The sequence below is a fragment of the Vicugna pacos genome, chromosome 2 (assembly GCF_048564905.1).
Source record: "Vicugna pacos chromosome 2, VicPac4, whole genome shotgun sequence".
Lineage (NCBI taxonomy): Eukaryota > Metazoa > Chordata > Mammalia > Artiodactyla > Camelidae > Vicugna > Vicugna pacos.
Window position 1 is genome coordinate 65,807,713 of NC_132988.1, and position 20,621 is coordinate 65,828,333.

Consider the following 20,621-nt stretch of genomic DNA (forward strand, 5'->3'; position numbering starts at 1 on the left):
TGGTTTCTGGTAAAAAAAAAAATTCATTTGAATTGTTTTTTCCCTATAGGTAGTGTATCTTTTCTCACCCTGCTTTCAGTATTTTTTCTCTTTCTTCCATTTACAATATTTTTGCTGTAATGTGTCTTCTTATAGATATATTTGGTTTTATTTTTTTGGAATTGGTCATCTTCTTGAATCTCTAGATTTATGTATTTTGCTAAATTTAAGAAGTTTTTACCATTATTTTTTCAAGTACTTCTTCAGATTCACCCACTTTCTCCTTTACTCTGCAACTCTGATTTTAAAAAAAAAGTTGTATCTTTTGTCATAGTCTCTAGGTCCTTGAGAGTGTCTGTTTCTTCCTTCCTTCCTCCCTCCCTCCCTCCCTGCCTCATTTTCTCCCTCACTCCCTCTCTCCCTTTCTTTCTTTCCAATATACTTCTCTCTATTTTTCAAATTGGGAAGTTTCTATTATTCTATTTTCAAGTTTACTAATCCTTTCCTCTTTCTGCTTCATTCTGCTGTTGACACAATCCACTGAGTTTTGATTTGTTATTCTATTTTTTCAGTTCTGAAATATTCCATTTGGTTCTTCTTTGTATTGTAGGTAGAGGTAGAAATCTAAGTTCCCCGCTAAGCGTCTGTTATCACTTAAGGGGAGTAAGAGCTTTTCATTATTGCTGTTGGGGGTGGAATTTCTGAATGTCCACTAGGTGTCTGATGATAACACCCTGACTGTAAATAATAGAAATATCTAGCTAGAGCTCTCTAGGTCTCTATTGACATCCTCTATGGGGATGGGGGCAACTACATACACTCTGGATAGTGATGAAGTTCATGACTCTCCAATAGGCTTCCACTGACACTACTCCAGTGGGTATGGAATGGTGACTGTGTTGCTTCCTAATAAGCTTGCAAATTTAGGCTCCTATGCAGTTTCTATGGGTATGACAAGTTGGTGAGTTACCTCCTTTCTCTTCTTTAGTGTGAAAGTTTATGCTCCTCACTTAGCATCCACTGGTGTGGGTGGGAATGGAACCACATTATTTTTCTGGGGGGTTAGTTTCACATAGACCAGGTGTTATCTAAATGTTTTCTTTTTTACTAGGCTGCTGGTTCCTGGTCCTTTGGCATAGGCTGTGCTTGCTGGCATTTCAAGTTTGTTGACTTCTTCAGCTCCAAGTCCAGGATATATGGAATGTAAGTAAAAAGTAAAAAGAAAAAAGAAAATTTACTAATTTGTGTAGTCTAATTTAAGACATTCATGGAAGTTGATATTAAATAGTCAAGGGAGAATACTCTTTGTATTATGCCCCATGGATAAATGCCTGGATTTTGGTTATTATTTGCAATAATTAGGATACCACAAAGATTGTAGAGAGTCATATTTAAGACATTTCCACTCATTTTTTTTTTATTTTTTCAGAAAGGTCTGGAAAAAATAAAGAAGCACAAATACATGACTTAAAAGATATGTGCACACACAAAAGATATTCTTACTAAATACCCCTAGAGTGACAAGAGACATCCCTACTATATTCCAATTATAATATGCAATCATTATCCTACATTTTCAGACATTTAAATATTGTATAAATTCAAAAAAACCTACTATCACTTTAAAAAAGATGTATCTGTTTGTTCTGAAGGTCTTATTAATGATATAACACTTCCTCTTCTAACCAGTAGAATTGCTCTGTGTACTAGTTGAAAGCCTTTTGAACTGACAATCCTTTGTGCACTCAAATTCTCAATACTGAAACCAGTGGTAATACCCATGCTTAACTTCGTGGAGAACAAAGAGCAGATTATAACAAGATTTCCTTTGTATAATAATTGAAAAGTAGAGGAAAAAATACTGTATTGACAAGAGATTTAGGGCATATTTTATACTTTCATCTGTTTTAAGGCAAATCTGTTAAGGAATGCTTTGATATATTTGTGCAAACAAAGGGGTTTATAATTATATGCAAAGTGTTTTATTTGAAGATAATAATTTAAGAATGGCCAATATACCTTCTTATTTGTAGCAGAAGAGGTACTATTAAGTTAAATATTTCATCTAGTAGAAGTAGTAAATAGTGGTATTTCTTTACAAACCTTGAATTTCTAGGTGACTTTATATCTATATGCTGCACATGTTTTTTATTTTGTAAAGAAATGATATCACACTTACGTTTTCAAATATTATATTATTGAGGCATGTTTCACTACAATCTAAATTGTCATGAACAGCAACCAATTTTTTGATAACTGAAATAGATCTTATATAATGCAACTTACACTTTTCACATGATAGAAATAAAAATATATTTACATTCGCACAGGGTGTCAATATATAGTTAATCATTTTTGCCATACTATGCTCTTGAGTCTCAAAAACATGGGCCATCATTGTGCTGCATATGTAGCTATATATATATTTAAAACCTTACTGATGCTAAATCTAACATATAAGGGGAAATTCAACTCCTAGGTACTGTCAGAACTAGGAAAAATGTGTTCCTGAACAGTGACCATCTGTCAAATGAAACTGTACTAAAGTAGTGTGTGGTACTCACATGATAGGATCTCATTTACTGAAATTGAACTGGGAACACTGCATGCATTTCACATAAGGAAGGATTTCAGTTTGACCATGGAGAGACATATAAAACAAAAAAAAACTCACTCTCTTGTGGTTACATTGCTTGTATTGTCACCATTATCCTACTAAGACATTAAATGAGAAAAAAATTACAGGGATGCAGGGAATCATACAATTCTTCGTACATATTAACATATTTGTTTAATTTACATATAACTTCTACTGAATTATTTTGTGTGTGATAAGCTGGAAGAAACATCTTATAGTCAGATTCACTGTAACACACAGTAAATTCAGGAATGTAAGAAATTCTTTGAAACCAATAGAACCACACCGACTTTCTCCCATGTCAGTGGTGCAATATATAGCCTGATTTTTACCCCTTCAGCTTTATCTTCAGACTCTATCAGCTGAATTATTTAGATGAATTCTGTGCCCTCTGTATGCCAAATGTATTTTGGTCTCTCTGCTATTTAACATTGGCTTCCTGCAGAGAAAGTGTTTGTTGAAGTCTTAATGCTTTTTTCATTAGTATACATAAAACAGAACTTGTTTTGTTTCTCCTTTGTCCAAATATAGAGATACTTAAATAATTTTTTCGTCCTAAATTAATGTTATGTAAATGCAGTTATGACAATTGGTTATAGGCCAAGCCAACTAGAAGAAAATTAAGAACAAATTATTTGATATAGCTACTCTCTTATAAAATAGTTTTCAATGTATGCTTTATCTATGTGATGTAGTAGCCTGTATGTTTTGCCTTATGTGTTGGTTCTTACTTAGAATTCATGACCATTGTTTTATTACCAGAGGTTTTTTAGCAAAGGGATGAAATATTGTTTAATTTCATTCCTCTGACTTTATGTTTTGATACCCACACATACAAAGCCCACACATTCTTTGGTACTTTTGGTCTTATCACTGACATTTCCTTCAATTCCATTTTTCCAAGGCTTTTGTAGTAGCTCCAGTTTATTCAGACTATTAATTTGCGTCTGTAATTTTTTTTTGTTTGTGTGTATTTATTGAAGTATAGTCAGTTTACAGCATTGTGTCAATTTGTAGTGTACAGCACAATGCTGCAGTTGTTGATACTCATTCTAAAGAGTACACTAACACATTCTCCATTGGAAATATATTTTTTTTCTTCCACTAAAGTTCAACACTGGTTGTAAGTGACTTGCTACCACACTTAAAACCATAGTTCCTTCTTCAGTTAAAATTTAAAAGTCTTTGATTTGGCTCTTATCAACACATCTACCTGGTATCCAGTATCATGTCTGGCACAATGTGGACAGATATAATAAACTAACAAATAAATGAATGTTACCTCATCAAAAGACAAATTAGGTGAATTTTAATCTTTCACTTTTCTTTTAATAATCTGATGTAAAAACAATTCTTTAGTATTAACTGCTGATCATCTCAGCTTCACCAGCCTCTTGCTCCAGCTGGGAGGGAGTACTGACTGATCTCACCTGCACTCCTGGCTTCTGCATACAACTCTCATTTGCAAGCTGGGGACTGCACTGGTGATGCTGTCCATGATGCTCTGGTCTTTATGTATAGTAGGATAGCCCATGAATGTGTAGCCCAGACATGCACAACCCTGAAAGGTTAGGGAAATTAAAACCCCAGGAGGAGCTGAACTTTGACCAAAGTGATAAAAGACCAGTAGATAAATTATTCCCCTTTTCTATCCCTTACAGATAGTTGTAACACACAATTTATATGGTTCCTCAGGGGCATGGTCCCACAGAACAATCAGTCACAGAGTGGCAGAGGACAGCTCGTATATATCTTTTCAAGGACTGTGTCTCTTTTCTTTGTTTTCCTTATCCTGTAGTCATGAGACTGCACTATGTAATAAAACTGTGCACATAGCTCCACATCCATGGCTCTGCTTCTAGGGAATCCAGACTAAGTGAACTCACCTCAAACCAACCAACAATTTCTCTGTGCTTCTTACCTTTTTAGGGTTTTCACTGTTATTATAGAGACCTATTTAAGTTACAGATATACTCTTCATTACATCAAAATGGTAGTTAATTAATTCATTTATTAATCGAAATGTTTGTCCTTAACTATACTAAATCATAGAAAATGTAACATAAAGAGACATTCCTCAGATTAGGGAGAAGGGAAAAATAAGCAGACAAAACAAAGACAATGCCTTACAGAGCAACTACAATGACATAGAATGGCTGAGATAGTCAAAGTCCCACAACTGTTAAAAATAAGAACCAAAATTAAGTGCAAATAGGAGAACATGTATTTAGTATTTTTAAAGTACCAGATTAGTATTCCTGGTCTCTGTACCCTTTGCCTCAGTGACAGTTTTTTTAAGGTTTCTGTCCATGGGACAGTGGGAGAAGAAACTGGGCACACGTGACTCATTGTCTCCCTGAACTATCTGCTGTCAGAGTATTTATGTGGTAAGCATAGATGGGAAAATTACTTCCTAGGTAGGAGAGGCCATGGTTTCCCCTGAAGCCTGCTATTGTTGTGTAGACTGCATTAATGGGCCTATTCTTCATTTCTCCCCTCAAATAACACCCTCTGACATGTGACTTTGTAGTGCTTTCTACCAGTGAGGCAAAATATTTCATAGCCGTTTGATTCTGAGTTCGGACAAGTGATGTGCTTTGGCAAAAGGGATGTTAGCATATGTGGTCCACGTATACGCTTGAAAAAGCTTATGTTTCTACTCTCACTCTTCTCCTCTTGTCACCATTATGATCACAGGAATGAGTTAATGTGCAATAGGATGAGATCAGGTGGTCCAGTAACCCTTGTTATCCCAGTTGACAGTCTGCTAAAATCCAGAAACATAGGTGAGCACAATTAAAGCCAGAAGAGCCACCCAGCCTGAATGCTGAACCACAGTCTTGTGAGATAAATAGGTGCTCATTGGTTTAGGCCACTTTTTGTGGTGATTTGTTTTGCAGCATTATTGTGGCGGTAGATATCTGATGCAGAAATTGGTTCCAGGAGTGGAGTATTACCAAAAAGGACCCTAAAATGTGTGGCACTGGATTGAGGGCTGGATGATGGCAGAAAAGAAGTGTTAGTAGAGACTGGAAAAGTAGTGAGGAAATTGTTAGAGCAGCATGGAAAAAATGAAAAGGAAACCTCTAAAACGGTCTGAAAAAGTGGCCACCTGTACTGTATCTTTCTAATCATTTGATAAAAATGTTGCCTCAGGGGACCTGACTTTTTATTTCAATGATCCTAAAATTCTTTTGGATTTGGGAAGAATTGTCTAAGTAAAATATTGAAAGTATATATTTATTTATTTTAGCTGTTTGTGAAAAAAATGTATGAAACAAAAAATAACTAGACACTTAGGATTCTAAGAGAATGCCTAGATACTGGAATTTGCTTGGTTGGAAAATAAACCTATTTCTTTTATCTAGTGAGTCAGAGATTCTAAAAGTAAGACAATGTCAGGATAAAGATTGAATCAGTAGCATGATTATGAGATCCTTTAAGACCTCTCAGTGAATTAAGGTATTACCTAGTGGATATTCTTAGCTTGGTGAAAGTGTTTTTAGGGAATTCGAAGTCATGAATTAAAAAAGTCTGAACTATGAGCTAACCTGCTAGTGAGAGGCATTTATCAAAAACTGCTATTTGTGTGATTTTGAAGCATGGGTGAAATATAATCAAATACATAGAAAACCTATAAAGATATTAGAAGAGCTGTATTTATAAAATCTCTCCCAACATGTGACTGATTGTTCAAACTGCAAAATTTTACCTCTGAACCTTCAACTTCCTGTAGGATACTAGAATTAGAAAGTTGCTTTAGCTAGGTATTTTACTTATTAATTTGTTGCTCCACTTACGTATACTGGAATGAGGAATCTATCTAGTACCTAGAATCTATCTAGTATATAGTTTTCTTTCTTCAAACTCTGGATATGTAGCTTTTCCTTAGATTTAGTGATTCTTGGTGTTTCAATACAAGCTAAAATAATTAAGGCTAATATTCCCATATTTACGGAACAGATAAAGTGCAATGACATACCAGAATCAGCAAATTTTTCTGTTAAGAGTCAGATTGTAGATAGTTTAGGCTTTGAAGGGCATATGGTCCCTGTCACCACTACTCAACTCTGTCATTGTAGCTATACATGTCATAGACAATGTGTAGATTAAGAGCATGGTTATGTTCCCATAAAACTTTATCTATTGACTTATGAACTATGGTTTGCTGAATTCTGCTAAATCCAGAAATTGAGAATAAAAGCACATTTGTTACATAATAGCAGTCTATTACTTTTGCAATGAAGTGCTCATGTAACTTGAATCAAGTAAATATGAAATTCTGAGCAAACTTGTATTTTAGTATTTGTAGAATTCCTCCGTAAATTCTTGATCTGATATAGACTGAGATTTACAACACGGTTTATAAGACCTATGAGAATTTCATCTAGTGTGGCTGCTGAATACTGAGCTTAAATGCACTCTTATCAATATTGTTTTTGTAACATTTTACTTTGAAAATTTCTATCTTCTTAAATGAGATGTGTCATCAAGTGTACATCTATACACCACAAATTTAAATTTTGGGAACTGAAATCTCAAAGTGTATGTTATTGAACATATTGAGACAGAAAATCCTTTGTTCATTTTAAGAGATAATATATGTGGATTAGAGAAAGCTAATCAATTTCAAGTTGGTACTAATTTGAATTCTTCCAAACATAATGTATTTTGTTTCAAGTAAGAAAAAAAGCCATCTGTCAAATGTCTTTCTTGGTGTAATATCATTAATATTGTAATCAGAGATTTCATATCAGTATCACATATGTATGTATTGATGACTGACTTGATTTTTGGTATGAACATGAATTTCGTTTTTTCTGGATTTTCATTTTAGGAAAAGTTGGGGAAAATATAAGAAAAAGTGAATTATAAGCAGAATACTATTTTAGACTAAAAATTGTGTTTGTGTTTTAGATATAAGAATATATATTTTATAAAAAAATTGCTTTAAATTTTTGTATTCATGTATTTTAAAAACCTATTTAAAATGCTACTCTTTATTTGGGCAGAATTTTTTTTAAAAAATGGAAGTTTTCTTAACAATTATCAATCAATTATTTGCTCCCAGTCTGGATTAGAAGAAGAGAGTTAGATATTCAGAGATACATATCCTATGATCAACTGACAATTTCCCCCTTACTTAGTTTTTTCTGTCCATATTGATCAACTTAGTCACTCAATCATGTAACTTAATACTACTTGAGAACCTACCATGTGCTGTATGTTGTGCTACTGACAAGATAGATTGATTCTGTGAACTCACAGAGATTACAATCTACCAGCTGAGGCAAATTTTATACAAATCAATTTGATTTGGAATCAATATGGAATGAAGGAACATACCATATATAATAAAAACATAGCAATAGGAACTAGATTTTTTTTATGGCCAGCAAAGGAAAGCTCTTCTAAGTAAGTTCATTTCCTGCCTAGATCTGAAGAATGAGCAGGAATTAAGCAGTTAAGAGGTTGTCTGAATAGCATTTCTAGCAGAGGAAAGAACATAATGCAAAGGACCTATGGAAAAGAAAATCTGGTATAATTCAGATAATGAAAGAAATTCATTGTGGCCAAAACATGATAATACAAAGTGAGACTATTAGAAAGTAAGGCTAGAAAGTTAAATCACAGTTAATTATTGTGGATGTTGTCATGTTTTAATATTGGTCTTCAGCCTATGAAACTGGGTATGCATCAAAAGGATGTAATCAGTTTCTTATTAGCGCTGCATAATATTCCATTATCTTAATATACCACAGTTTATTTGTTTACCTACAGAAGGGCATCTTGGTTGCTTCCAGGTTTTGTCAATTTATAAATAGAGTTTCTGTAAATACTCATGTTGAAGTTTTCATGTAGAAGTAAATTTTCAGTTCCTTTGGGTAAATACCAAGGAGTATGATTGCCTGATTATATGATAAGCTTATATTTAGTTTGGTAAGAGTCACCAGGCTGTTTTCCAAAGTGGCTGTATCATTGCATTCCCATTAGCAGTTCATGAATTCTTTTTGATCCACAGTTTGCCAGCATTTAGTATTGTCAGTATTCCAGATTTTGTCCATTGTAATTGGCATTTAGTGGTGTCACACTGTTGTTTTTATTTGCAGTTCCCTCGATAACATGATGTGGAGCATCTTCTCATGTGATTTTTGCCATTTTTATATCTTGTTTGGCAAGGTGTCTGTTAGTCTTTTGCCCTTCTTAATTGTCTGTTCTCTTATTGTTAAGTTTTAAGAGTTCTTTGTACACAGTAAGTTTCTTTATTTAAAACTTTCTGTATGTGTTTTTTTTCCCCTAAAAACATATCAAAAGTGAATATTAAGAGATTATTATTTACTAGGGGAAATAACTAATGTCACATATTCTGTTAGTGCTAATGCAAGTGAAAGAATTATATATTTGAGAAATGTGTAAGTGATACAGTGAACAGAATTTGTGGTTTGAGTGAAGCAGTGGATGGTAAAAAACAGGAGATTGTTGATAGAAGCCACAGTCTAATGCTAGTTACTGAAAAAGGAAACTTTGAAATTCCTAACAGTGAAGCAAGAGCCGTTTCCTTTCTCTTAGTTATAAAACAAAGTGTCCTCACTCTTGGGATTCTTCCTTTCACATACACTTGCTGAACTTAAGAGAGAATATGGCACTGTTCTGTGGGTGTGTAGCGGAGTGTCACTGTAGTGTGGAGGATCATCTCTATTTCACCATCCAGGCACATCATCTTCACGAAGAATGGCATCCTCAGTTGGAATGGGATCTTCTGAGCCATGACAGATAGTGACAGAGGCATTCTTCTGTTTCTTCCTTTCTTCAGTCATTTTTTAATAGCACAGTCTCAAAAGTAGTGTAATTTCCTTTTCTTTTTTTCTTTTCTAAGCCAGATTGTGGAGTCAGCCAATGCATGACAGTGCTCTAGGATCACTACATATGTGTGAGATGGGAGGGAAGAAAGCCATGTAGCACTTTACAAATGCAGATTGGTTTATTTATGGCATAAATAAACTTTTTAAAAGGTACTTTGTAAGTAAGTGGGAATATTCAATGATCCATATTAGTGAATAAAGGGCTAAAAAAAGCCCTATGATAACATTTACCATGAATTCTAAGGTAACACTTTAAAAATCATTAACAATAATTATTTACAGATGCAAAATAAAATGACACTAGTTATTTTAGAAAGAAAAATTATATGTTTTTATGTATTTGAATAACTTAAGAGTGAACATTCCATTATAGAATTTTTTTAAGACTGAAACAATAATTTGTTTATTTCCAGTGCCTTCTGGGGAGATTATAAAAATCATTTAGTAAACCCTTACTAGGCCCTGGTTAAGCATTTTACATATATTAACTTACTTAATGTCCATAAATTATGAAGCTGGCATGATTGATCTCACTGTTGTGTATGTGGGAAGCTGATACACTGACAGTGAGTCTAAATTGCCAGAGGATACCCAGGCAGTAATTGGAGAAGCGTGAATCAGAGCCCAAGTAACCTGAGTTAAAGTCCTCACTTATCCATTAAGCCATACACAATGGAGAACTCAGGTTTCATATTCATGGTCAGAATAGATTTGATTTTTTTTAAATCCTAAATTTAATTGCATCAGGTTTTCTCTAACAATAGAGCAGGACTCAGACACACTGTAAGTATCGTCTCTAGAAATTACTCTAGGATGAGGGTTCTGTTTTACTGATTTTTTGAACTTACTTGCTTTGCCTGTCTCTGGATGCCTTCCCATTGTTTTCCACAAATTATTCTCCCTTTTGTATGGTCTCTTGGAATGATGCTTTTCTCAGGCTATGTGTGGCTGGTCCCAGTACCACTGTCAGTTTCAGTGATTTGGTGGAACTCAAAGAATTCAGAAAAGCTGTGATACACATGGCGATTGCTTATTACAGCAAATGAATACAGATTCAAATCAGCAAGGAAAAAAGATGCAGGGAGCCAAATCCATGAGAGGCCAAACACAAGTGTCCAGTTTTCTTCTCTCAGGGGAGTTGCATGGATGTCACTTAATTCTCCCAGAAGTGATGTGTGCATGTGGAGTACTGGCAACCAGGGAAGCTCACCTGAGAGTAGGTGTCCAGGGGTTTTATTGGTGGTTGGTCACAGACATGAATGAAGCACCTGTGTGACTGCCCCTGGTTACACAGTCTCCAACCACTTCAGAGATCAAGTGGATACCACATGGCTCAAGGCGATGAGTCATATATTTAGCCTAAACTCTTTTGTGTGGCCAAAGGCCCCAGGTGTAAAAATGCCTTTGTCAGGCAAGATATCAATAGAGCTTAAAGTTATCTCCCAGAAGCCAATCAAAGGTCAATTTGGAATGTGCACAATTAGGACACCCAAAACTTGATGAGTTAACATTGCACTGCACAGAATGTCTGCTTTGTTATTGTCTACAAAGTGGATCCCTGGATACCTACAGTCTCTTGTGGTTCAATATTATGTACTATTTATAAGCTATTCTCAACTCCACTCTTTTATAGTCCTTGCTCAAAGAACCCTTGGCTCTGTAGAAGGACAATTATACTGGTATAATCATTCCTCCTTAATTTTTATGTCTGTGAAATCAAGAAAAATAAGAATATGTTACTTTGCAGAAATGTTGAAAAACTATAAACAAGTGAATTTTTATAAATTGAATCACATTTGTAAAACTTCTGGATATTTATGCTCACCTCCACCATATTTTTTTTTTCAAATTTAGTTTTTACATGACTAGCTGCTGTTAATTTGCCTTGTAGTTTCCAAGATTGATCTATTTGGAAAAAAATTTGCTCATCTCATTCTCTATTTTTTTTTAAAGTTGAAGTATTCATAATAATGTTATTTGCATTTTTACTGCAGTAAAACATACATAACATAAAACTTACCATTTTATGCATAAACATGTTATGTTTAAGCATACAATTTAGTTGCATTAAGTACATTTATATTGTTGTTCAGCCATTACTATTATCCATGTCCAGAAATTTTTCATCTTCCCAAACTGAAATTCTGTACACATTGAGTAATAATTTCCCATTTTCCATGGTAACTGCTATTCTCCTTTCTGACTGTGAGTTTGACTACTGTAGGTGCCTATCTAAGTAAAATCAAGCAGTATCTGTCCTTTGTGTTTGCCTTATTTCACTTAACATGGTAATTTTAAGGTTCATACACATTGGAACTTGTATAAGAATTTCATTCTTTTTTAAGTCTGCAGATTATTCCATTGTGTATATATTCCACATATTTTTATCCATTTATTGTCATTGGGTATTTGGGTTTTTATGTTTTGGCTATTATAAGTAAAACTGCTGTAAACATTGGTGCAAGCCCCTGTTTTCAGTTCTTTTGGGTATATGCCTAGAGGTGGAATTGCCAAGTCATATAGTAATTTTGTGTCTAATTTTTTGAGAACCTACCATGTAATATTCTATAATAACTGCACCATTTTACATTCTCACCAGCAATGCACAAACATTCCAATTTTTCCTCATCCTTACCAACATTTTTATTTTTCTGTTTTCTTGGTAATAGTTATCCTAAAGAACATAAAATGTTATCTCATTGTGGTTTTGATTTGCATTTGCCAAAGATCAGTGGTGTTAAGCATCTTTTCATGTGTTTATTGGCCATTAGTAAATATTCCTTGGAAAAGTATCTATTCAAATCCCTTGTGCCCTTTTAAATTGGGCTTTGATGTTGTTGTGTTGTTGTTGTTGACTTGTAGGAGTTCTTTTTATATTCTGGATATAAATTTTTAACAGCTATATGATTTGCAGATATTTTCTCCTGTTCTGTGGGCTGCCTTTTTACTCTCTTGATAGTGTCCTTTGATGCACACTTTTTTTTTATTCTTACAAAGTACTATTTCTCTATTTTCTTTTTTGCCCATTCTTTTAGTGCCATAACCAAGAAACCATTGCCAAATCCAATGTCATGAAGATTTTCTATATATTTTCTTCTAAAAATTTTATAGTGTTAGTTTTATTGATAAATAATTTACATATTTCACTGTATAAGTTTAAGGCATACAGCACAATTGGTTGATTTACATATATTGTAAAATGATTATATTTCACAATAAGTTTAGCTAACACTCATCTTCTCATATGAATACAATAAATAGAAAAGAATGAAAAAAAGGAAGAAATTCTCTTTGTGATGAAAACTTAAAGGATTTACTCTCTTAACAATTTTACTGTATATCATTCAGCAGTGTTAGCTATAGTCATCATGCTGTACACTGCATCCCTGATAATTACTTATCTTATAACTGGAAGTTTGTATCTTTTGTCACCTTTCTCCAATTCTCTCTTCCCCTGCCCTCCACATCTGGTAACCACAAATCTATCTGACTTATTCCACTCAGCATAATGCCTTCAAGGTCCATCTACATTATCACAAATGGTAGGGCTTTCTCTTTTTTATGGCTGAATAATATTCCTTTGATATATGTATGTGTATATATATAGAGAGAGAGAGACATATAGATACATACATAAACATATAGATAGATATAGATATATAGATACATAGATATATATATATATCCATTCATCCATTGATAGGTTTTTTTCCATGTTTTGGCTATTGTAAATAGTACTGCTATGAACATGGAGGTGCAGATAACTCTTTTTTTTATTGAAGTATGGTCAGGTATAATGTGTCGATTTCTGGTGTACCTCATAATGTTTTAAGTTAGTATTTTTGTAACCTTTGGGTATCCTGGAGGTAGAATTGCTGAAATATATGGTAGTTTTATTTATAATTTTTTAAAGATCTTCCAAACTGTTGTCCATAGTTTCTGTACCAATTTACAATCCCACCAACAGTGCACAAGGGTTCCCTTTTCTCCATATCCACACCAGCATTTAACTCTTGGGTTTCTTGTTTGTTTGTTTGTTTCTGTTTTTGTTGTTGTTGTTGTTGTTGTTGGTGGTGGTGGTGGTGGTGGTGTTGGTAATGATGGGCGAGGTGATTATCTTATTGTGATTTTAACGTGGATATCCTTAATGACTAGTAACACTGAGCATTTTTTCATGTACCCATTGGCCTTTTGTGTATCTTCTTTGGGAAAATGTTTATTTGGGGAAATGTCTATTCAGGTCTTTTCCCCATCTTTTAATTGGGTTTTATGCATATATATTTTTTTCACTATTGAATTATATGAATTATTTATATTTCAAATATTAACCCCTTTCAGATATATGGTTTGCAAATATTTTTCCTTTTCCTTTTCACTTTGTTCATGGTTTCTTTTGCGGTGCAAAAGCATTTTAACTTGATATAGTCCGACTTGTGTTTTATTTTGTTGCCTTTAATTTAGAGGTCATATCCAAAAAATCATTACCAAGACCCATGTTAAGGAAAAACAAACCCTTGTTTTTTTTTAATATAAACATTTTTTATTGAGTTATAGTCATTTTACAATGTTGTCAAATTCCAGTGTAGAGCACAATTTTTCGGTTATACATGAAGGGAGCTTTATTCTTAAGTTTATTCTAAGACTTTCATGGTTTTAAGTTTCATATTTACTTATTTAATTTGTTTTGAGTTCACTTTTGTAAGTGGTATAAGATACTGGTTCAACTTCATTTTTTTACACATGAATATACAATTATCCCAGCACCATTTATTGAAGAGACTTTTTTCTCCATGGAGTGTTCTTGACTCCCTTGTCAGATACTGGCTACATATACTTGGGTTTAGTTTTGAGCTCTTGATTCTATTCCATTGGTCTATTTGTTTTTGTACCAGTACCATACTCTCTCAACCTACTGAACAATATGTTCCACTACATGATGAAAGAAAACAAGAAAGTGTAAGTCAGGGTACCCAGGAAAAAAGATTCATCATGGAAGATGTAAAGGGAATCTTTAGGATGGTGGCGAAGAACTTCCAGGATGAGAGCTAAGCAGTTGGCCTTCTGTGGTTGGAAGGGCAAAATAAGTGCTTTGAGAATGTTATCTACAAGCATATAAAAGGAACTGATCAAATAGCTGATGAGTTTAAATATTCTATAAAAAAGCCTGGGAGAAATTAATATAACTCTAGTAGCAATTAAGATAAAGACAATTAATAACCCAAGAGAAACAGGAATTGTTCAGGAAGGTAAATGTGAGAACAGTACCCTGTAAGGTGGCTATCCACACCTATTTATATAATCCAAAATTGTGACACTGAGTTTGGGGAACTAGGGATTTGAATCTGTGTTGTGATGAGGATGGTGACTGGGGATATGCTTTTGGTTGTGAGAAAAGTATAACAAAATCCTCAGCTTATATTATAGGAAATTAACAAATAATATCCAAAACTATAGAGGAAAAAAGAGAATAATATTTGTAATTTATACTTAGCATAAGGAGTTGAGTCCTAGAAGGAAAGATAAGTACAGTTAAAGGTAAAAACTCTTGAAAAATAGAAGTTAATAGTGGGCAATTTAGGAATAGAAATTGTTGTTTTTGATTAAGCCTTGTAGAATTATTTTACATTTTAAAATATGTGCATGCATTGCTTTGATAAAAGTAACAATTTAATTTAATTTGATATTAATATTCTGTCATATTTTTGTGATTTTTGAAATCTGGAAAGGTGGCTTCTTATTTGTTCTAGTGATCTTGCCTACAAAAACAGGTCTGTCTTGCCTCTTACTAATGACTTTTAACACCAATTAAAATCAGGGATGGTGGCAGTTGGAGTTGCAGTTAAATTCATTTACTATTACTTCAGCATATGTGCCTACATTTACAACTACTGGAATTAGGTGATACACTTTACTGAGCATTGTAGCTTTTCAAAATATTCTTCTTGAATTTTATCCAAGTTTATAAAGAATGTTACAGCTTTTAAACAGCCAATAATGGTCATTTTGCCATATTTAATATCATTTTGATATTTATACTCTATTTCATTTCTTCTTCAAATTTAGAAGTAAAGAAAAATCCTAAAATAGTGAGGATTGATGTAACCCAGAATAAAGCTACTGAATTTTCCAGAAACTTCTTACTTAATGAATTTACTTCCCCCCCCTTTTTTTTAAATTGAGTTATAGTCAGTTTATAGGGTTTACTTTTAATTTTGTAATGAGTACTGTATTTAATTTCATGGAATCTATTATATTTGTATAGTAGTAATTATTTTTCAAACCAATTCTAACTCTTTAAAGAGGCAGATTTTATGGTAATTTTTTTCTGATGTTAGAATTTGGAACAAAGTAAACAGTAAAGAAAAATCAGATATATTCCTTTGATTTTCTAAAATTTTTAGTACCTGATTATTTCAGAGTTCTTTGCATTACTTGCTGTACAAAGTAACATTAAAATAGTAAATCAATGACCTAATGATTTATTAGGCTGCCTAAATTAATACATGCAGTTGAAGGTCTAAATATTACTATTGGTTAAATTTTGAAGAAAAGCAAGAAATTATTGTGAAGATGTTGGAAACAGGGCTATTCTTGACTCTCCTATTTAGTGATTAAGATTTCTCATTTTGATTACCTTGATTCAGGAATTAAGGAAAAGAAGATGATTAATAAATTTGTTCTAAATACCAGAGTCCTCAAAGTAACAACTTTTTCTGTATTCTTGCTGAATAGACCATAGATAATTTAGTTTATATTTTTATTAAAACTTTTTCTTACAGAAAATAAATCATTGACACAGTTATAATCAAATGTTCCTTTCTAAGCGTTAGTTTATCAATGGAACATAATTCTTATTTCCACTATGACAATCTTAAAGGATATGAATCTGAGTAGTACAAGGTCCCTCTTTTCTAATCAGCAGTTGGGGAGGAACAAAATGAAGATACTGAGTATTGGTCAGCAGCATGTGGTTGCTATGGCACATATTCTACAGCTAAGGGAGGCATTTTTAGGCTTAACTTAATGCAGTAGATTTCTCCCTAAGAAAAACATTTTGGTAGGGATCCAGCATAATCACATCATGGTATAGGAAACTGCAAAATAGTATCTATGATCAGTAACACATATCTTAAAGGAGAAGAGTAGAAAGTAAGAGCTTCCTTTCCCTGAGAGACCTAGAAGGGATGATTGCTAACACTACTATTTCCTATTCTTTTAAAATAACAACTGGTCAATTCAAGCTTGAATGGATGGTTTGAGAACTGAAGTACGTTTTTGTTCTTTTTCCTTTGATTGTTCTAGTTAGCTCAGAGACTCACTGCCATGTTTCTTCATATCATGACACTTGAGCAGCTCAGTCTTTGAAAATTTGGTCATTGCTAATGCATTGTATTTCTTAAATGAGTATGAGAGAATTGAAAAAAGACTGAACTTTGATTGTAATTGAGCTGTCGATTTGTAACAAATTAGGGTCTAAAAATTCTGAAACTCAGAATAGTTCAGTGTGAGAACATTTGGATTACATATTGGCAAACAATTGTTTAGTTTTAGTAAAGATCATTAATACTGTCAGGAATCCCAAACTCTTTAAGAGTGAACCAAGGACAAAAATAAGATCTGGGGGCTGATGATCATAAAATTAAGGTGCTGCCCTTTCCAAAATAAATTACAGCACCTGTGTATGTCAATGGCTGAGAAATCAATACTTGTTAGCATTCTCAGTGGGAAACAAGGCTTTGCCACTATTCATCTGTGAACACATATTGTACAATCATCAGTCATGGGACTGCATCCTAATATATGCATGTGGGAGGTTCAACTCTGTATCAGAATTTTTGAATTAGTCCCAGCATGACATAAAGCAATCCCTGCAATTTTGGTGTAAGAAGCAAATAAATGCAGGTAGGATAAACATTATTGGAGGAAAAAACTATGTATTGCTTCTCTCTAATGATGCAAAAAACAACATCCAACATTTAATTACGCTCTGCACTTTCCTATCATTATTTTTCCTTTTAAGATCCATTGGATAGTGTGGATGAGTACCTGCAACTGCAGAGACATTCCAATCCTCACAGCTGTCAGTAAAGCCTACACTAATGTGTCCTGAAAGAATGATTAATAGGTTTTGACAATATCATCACATTGCATATTTAATCAGATTATACATCTGTTAGAAATGGTTTGCTTCTAACATCTGCAGTCAAAATCCACGATCGGTATTCAGATCATTGCTTTAGCAGAAGCATGAAACTACTATCTATGTCAGTCTTACTGTTGACAAGCTAAAACTGCATGCCAGAAACAGATGAATCGTGACATTTGCTTGATTCCTGTAATGAGTTTTTTCAAAATTTCCTAGAAATTTGTCTGTGCCTAAGTTAATGTTCGTTAACAAGAAAGGAGATGAATATATATAATTGTAAGTTATACTCTCAAGAAGGAGATGTACAGTGGCTTGATGCCATCCTAAAGTTGATACTTATTGGTTATAGTTTCAAATGATAATGCTAGTCTAAGGAGATAGATATTATGAGATAGATTTTCAGGTTACAAAATCCAATCTGGCAACTTGTATTTCCATGTTTTTAGGTATTATATAAAATGTTGCAGGAAGAAATGTATTCAAAGTCGCAAAACTAAGATTTAGAATCATGCCCTATTTTCTTCTCACTATTTATTCATTTCCCATAAGTAGTTGGAAAACATTCCTTTTAAGCAAGACACCATTTTAACACTAGTCTTTTTCATCTAAATCCCAACAGAAACCTTGCCATGAAAAAGTGTGCTCCTCTGTCTTTCCAACTCCTGTCTCCAGCATTCCATCAACAGCCAAGTCACATATGCTTTCTCTGTGTTGTTATTAACATTCAAAACCTGCTTTAAATTGACCAGTGTAATAAAACTTCTCTTGCCAAGGCTATCAATGACACCTACTTACAAACCCAAGTGATTGCTCCCTAGGCCTTGTTTTACTTAGTCTCTGTATGATATAGCAATGCTACTTACTCAATTATTGAAAACATTTTTCTTTTTTTCTCTCTATGATCTAGACATACCTCCTTTACTTTCAGATTCTCTGATACTTTCTTCTTGGTTTGTTCTGCATCATCTTTTCTTAAATATGGTATTCCAAGTACTTTCACTGATCATTTCTATAATGAATAAAGCTGCCATAAACATGTTTCTACAGTTTCATAAGAACATGTTACTTTGGTTGGACAAATGCAACTAAAGGATAGAAACTGATAGGTTCATGGTAATTGTATATATATTTTTAATTTTAAGAAACAATCAAACTGTTTTTTAAAAAATGTACAATTTTACTTTCCCACCAGTAAAATGCATTAGATACCCTGTAACTCCACAGTCTCCCCAAAATTAGTATTTTCAGTTTTTAAAAATTTAATTTCAGTCTTTCTAGTTGGTGTGTAATAGTAACTGATAGCTCATTTTTTTCTTTTCCAATATAAATATTTTAAGCTATAATTTTCTCTTTAAGCACCACTTTACTAAAAATTTGAATTAGTTGCTTTAATTTTTACTCAAATGAAATATGAATTTTTAAATTCATATTTTCTGAATTTTTAAACAATATGCTCTTCCAAATGTGTTTTAAAAAATTTTCTGTGAATTAATGGAGTTTACAATTTAATTTCATTTGTTAAGAGAAGATACTCTGTACTATTTCACTATTTAAGACATTTTAAATATATTGAGACATTTACTAGTCCAACAAATGATCCATCTTGTTGAATGCTCCATTTCAACTTGAAAAGAAAATGTTATTTTGAGGTAGCATGATATATAAATGTTGTTTAGCCCCAATTTATATCTTCTGTATCTCATCAATTTTTTTATCTACTTTCTATGATTAACAGAGAAAAGTACTGACATTGCCAATATAATTGTAGATTTGTCTATCTCCTTCTTCAGTTACCTCAGCTTAGACTTTGTCATAAGTGCATATGTTTAGGATTGTCATTTCTTTTTGATGAACTGTCACTCTATAAATATGAAATATTCCTTTTCATTCCAGAAAATATTCCTTAGTCTGAAATCTAAAAACCTTGATACTAATATAGTCATTCCAGTCATTTTGGACTTAATGTTTACATGGTATAGTATATCTTTCTTCATTTGTTTTAACTTCTACCTTTCTTGATATTTAAAGGAAGTTTCTATAGACAACATCCAGTTGTTTCTTGTTATTAATCCAATCTGTTAAGGCTTCTATTTTAATTGGAGTGTTTAGATAATTTCTATTTAATACTATTATTTGATTGGGTTTAAGTCTTCACCTTAGAATTTTGTCACATCTTTTCTTTTTTCTTATTTTCCTCCTTGCCTGCCGTATTCTGAGTTGAGTACTTCTAGCATGCCAATTTTTCTATTAGCTTATTTAGCTATACTTTTTAAATAAGTTTTTTTAATGGATGCTCTATAGTTTAAAAGGTACATCTCTCAGTTACCACTGTCTAACTTCAAATAATTTTAAGCAACCTCAAATGTAATTTAACAAATGTACCAGAGTATGCACAGTAAACCACTGTCTATTATTCTCATCCATCCTCATGTTGTCATACCTTTTCTTTTGTATATAAACATCACCATGCAATTAAGAAAATTTTCACAAACAGGAAATGCACTTTATTTACTCATATATTTTTCATCCATCGCTCTTTAATTTTCCTTGTAAATTTCAAGTTTCCACCTGATAATTTCTTACTGCATGAAAAAAATGCCATTAATACTGTTTGTACTGAAAGTTTGCCAATAATAGGTTATCTCATGTTTTACTTACTGAGAAATACTTATGCACCCTTCCATTTCTGAAAACATATTTTTGTTATGTTTAGATTCCAAGCTGGCAGTTTTTATCTGAGTTTAATATTTTAAGTTGGCCTGTTGCCTTCCTGCTTTCACTGGGTGTGACCAGAAGTACAGTTATTTCTTTTTGTTTGTTTTTCAGTATATATCCCCCGGCCAACCTCCCACCAAGTCAACTTTGAAAACTTTTTTTTTTAATCACTGTTTTTCAGCAAAATTTTACTAACTTACCTTGATGTAATTCTTTTTGTGTTTATCTGCTTGAGATTGGTTGAGATTCTTAGTTCAGTGAATGTATATTTTTTTGTAAA

At 33.0% G+C, this 20,621-nt stretch overlaps 1 long non-coding RNA gene across 5 annotated transcripts in view; it reads left to right on the plus strand.

Annotated features, from left to right (window-relative positions):
- Positions 1-20,621, plus strand: part of LOC140686569 (uncharacterized) — a 464,075-nt gene that overhangs the window by 81,189 nt on the left and 362,265 nt on the right. For all 5 annotated transcript variants that reach the window (XR_012060402.1, XR_012060398.1, XR_012060399.1 and 2 more), the window contains exon 2: positions 1,091-1,182. This is a non-coding gene — a long non-coding RNA (uncharacterized lncRNA). The remainder of the gene's footprint in view (positions 1-1,090; positions 1,183-20,621) is intronic.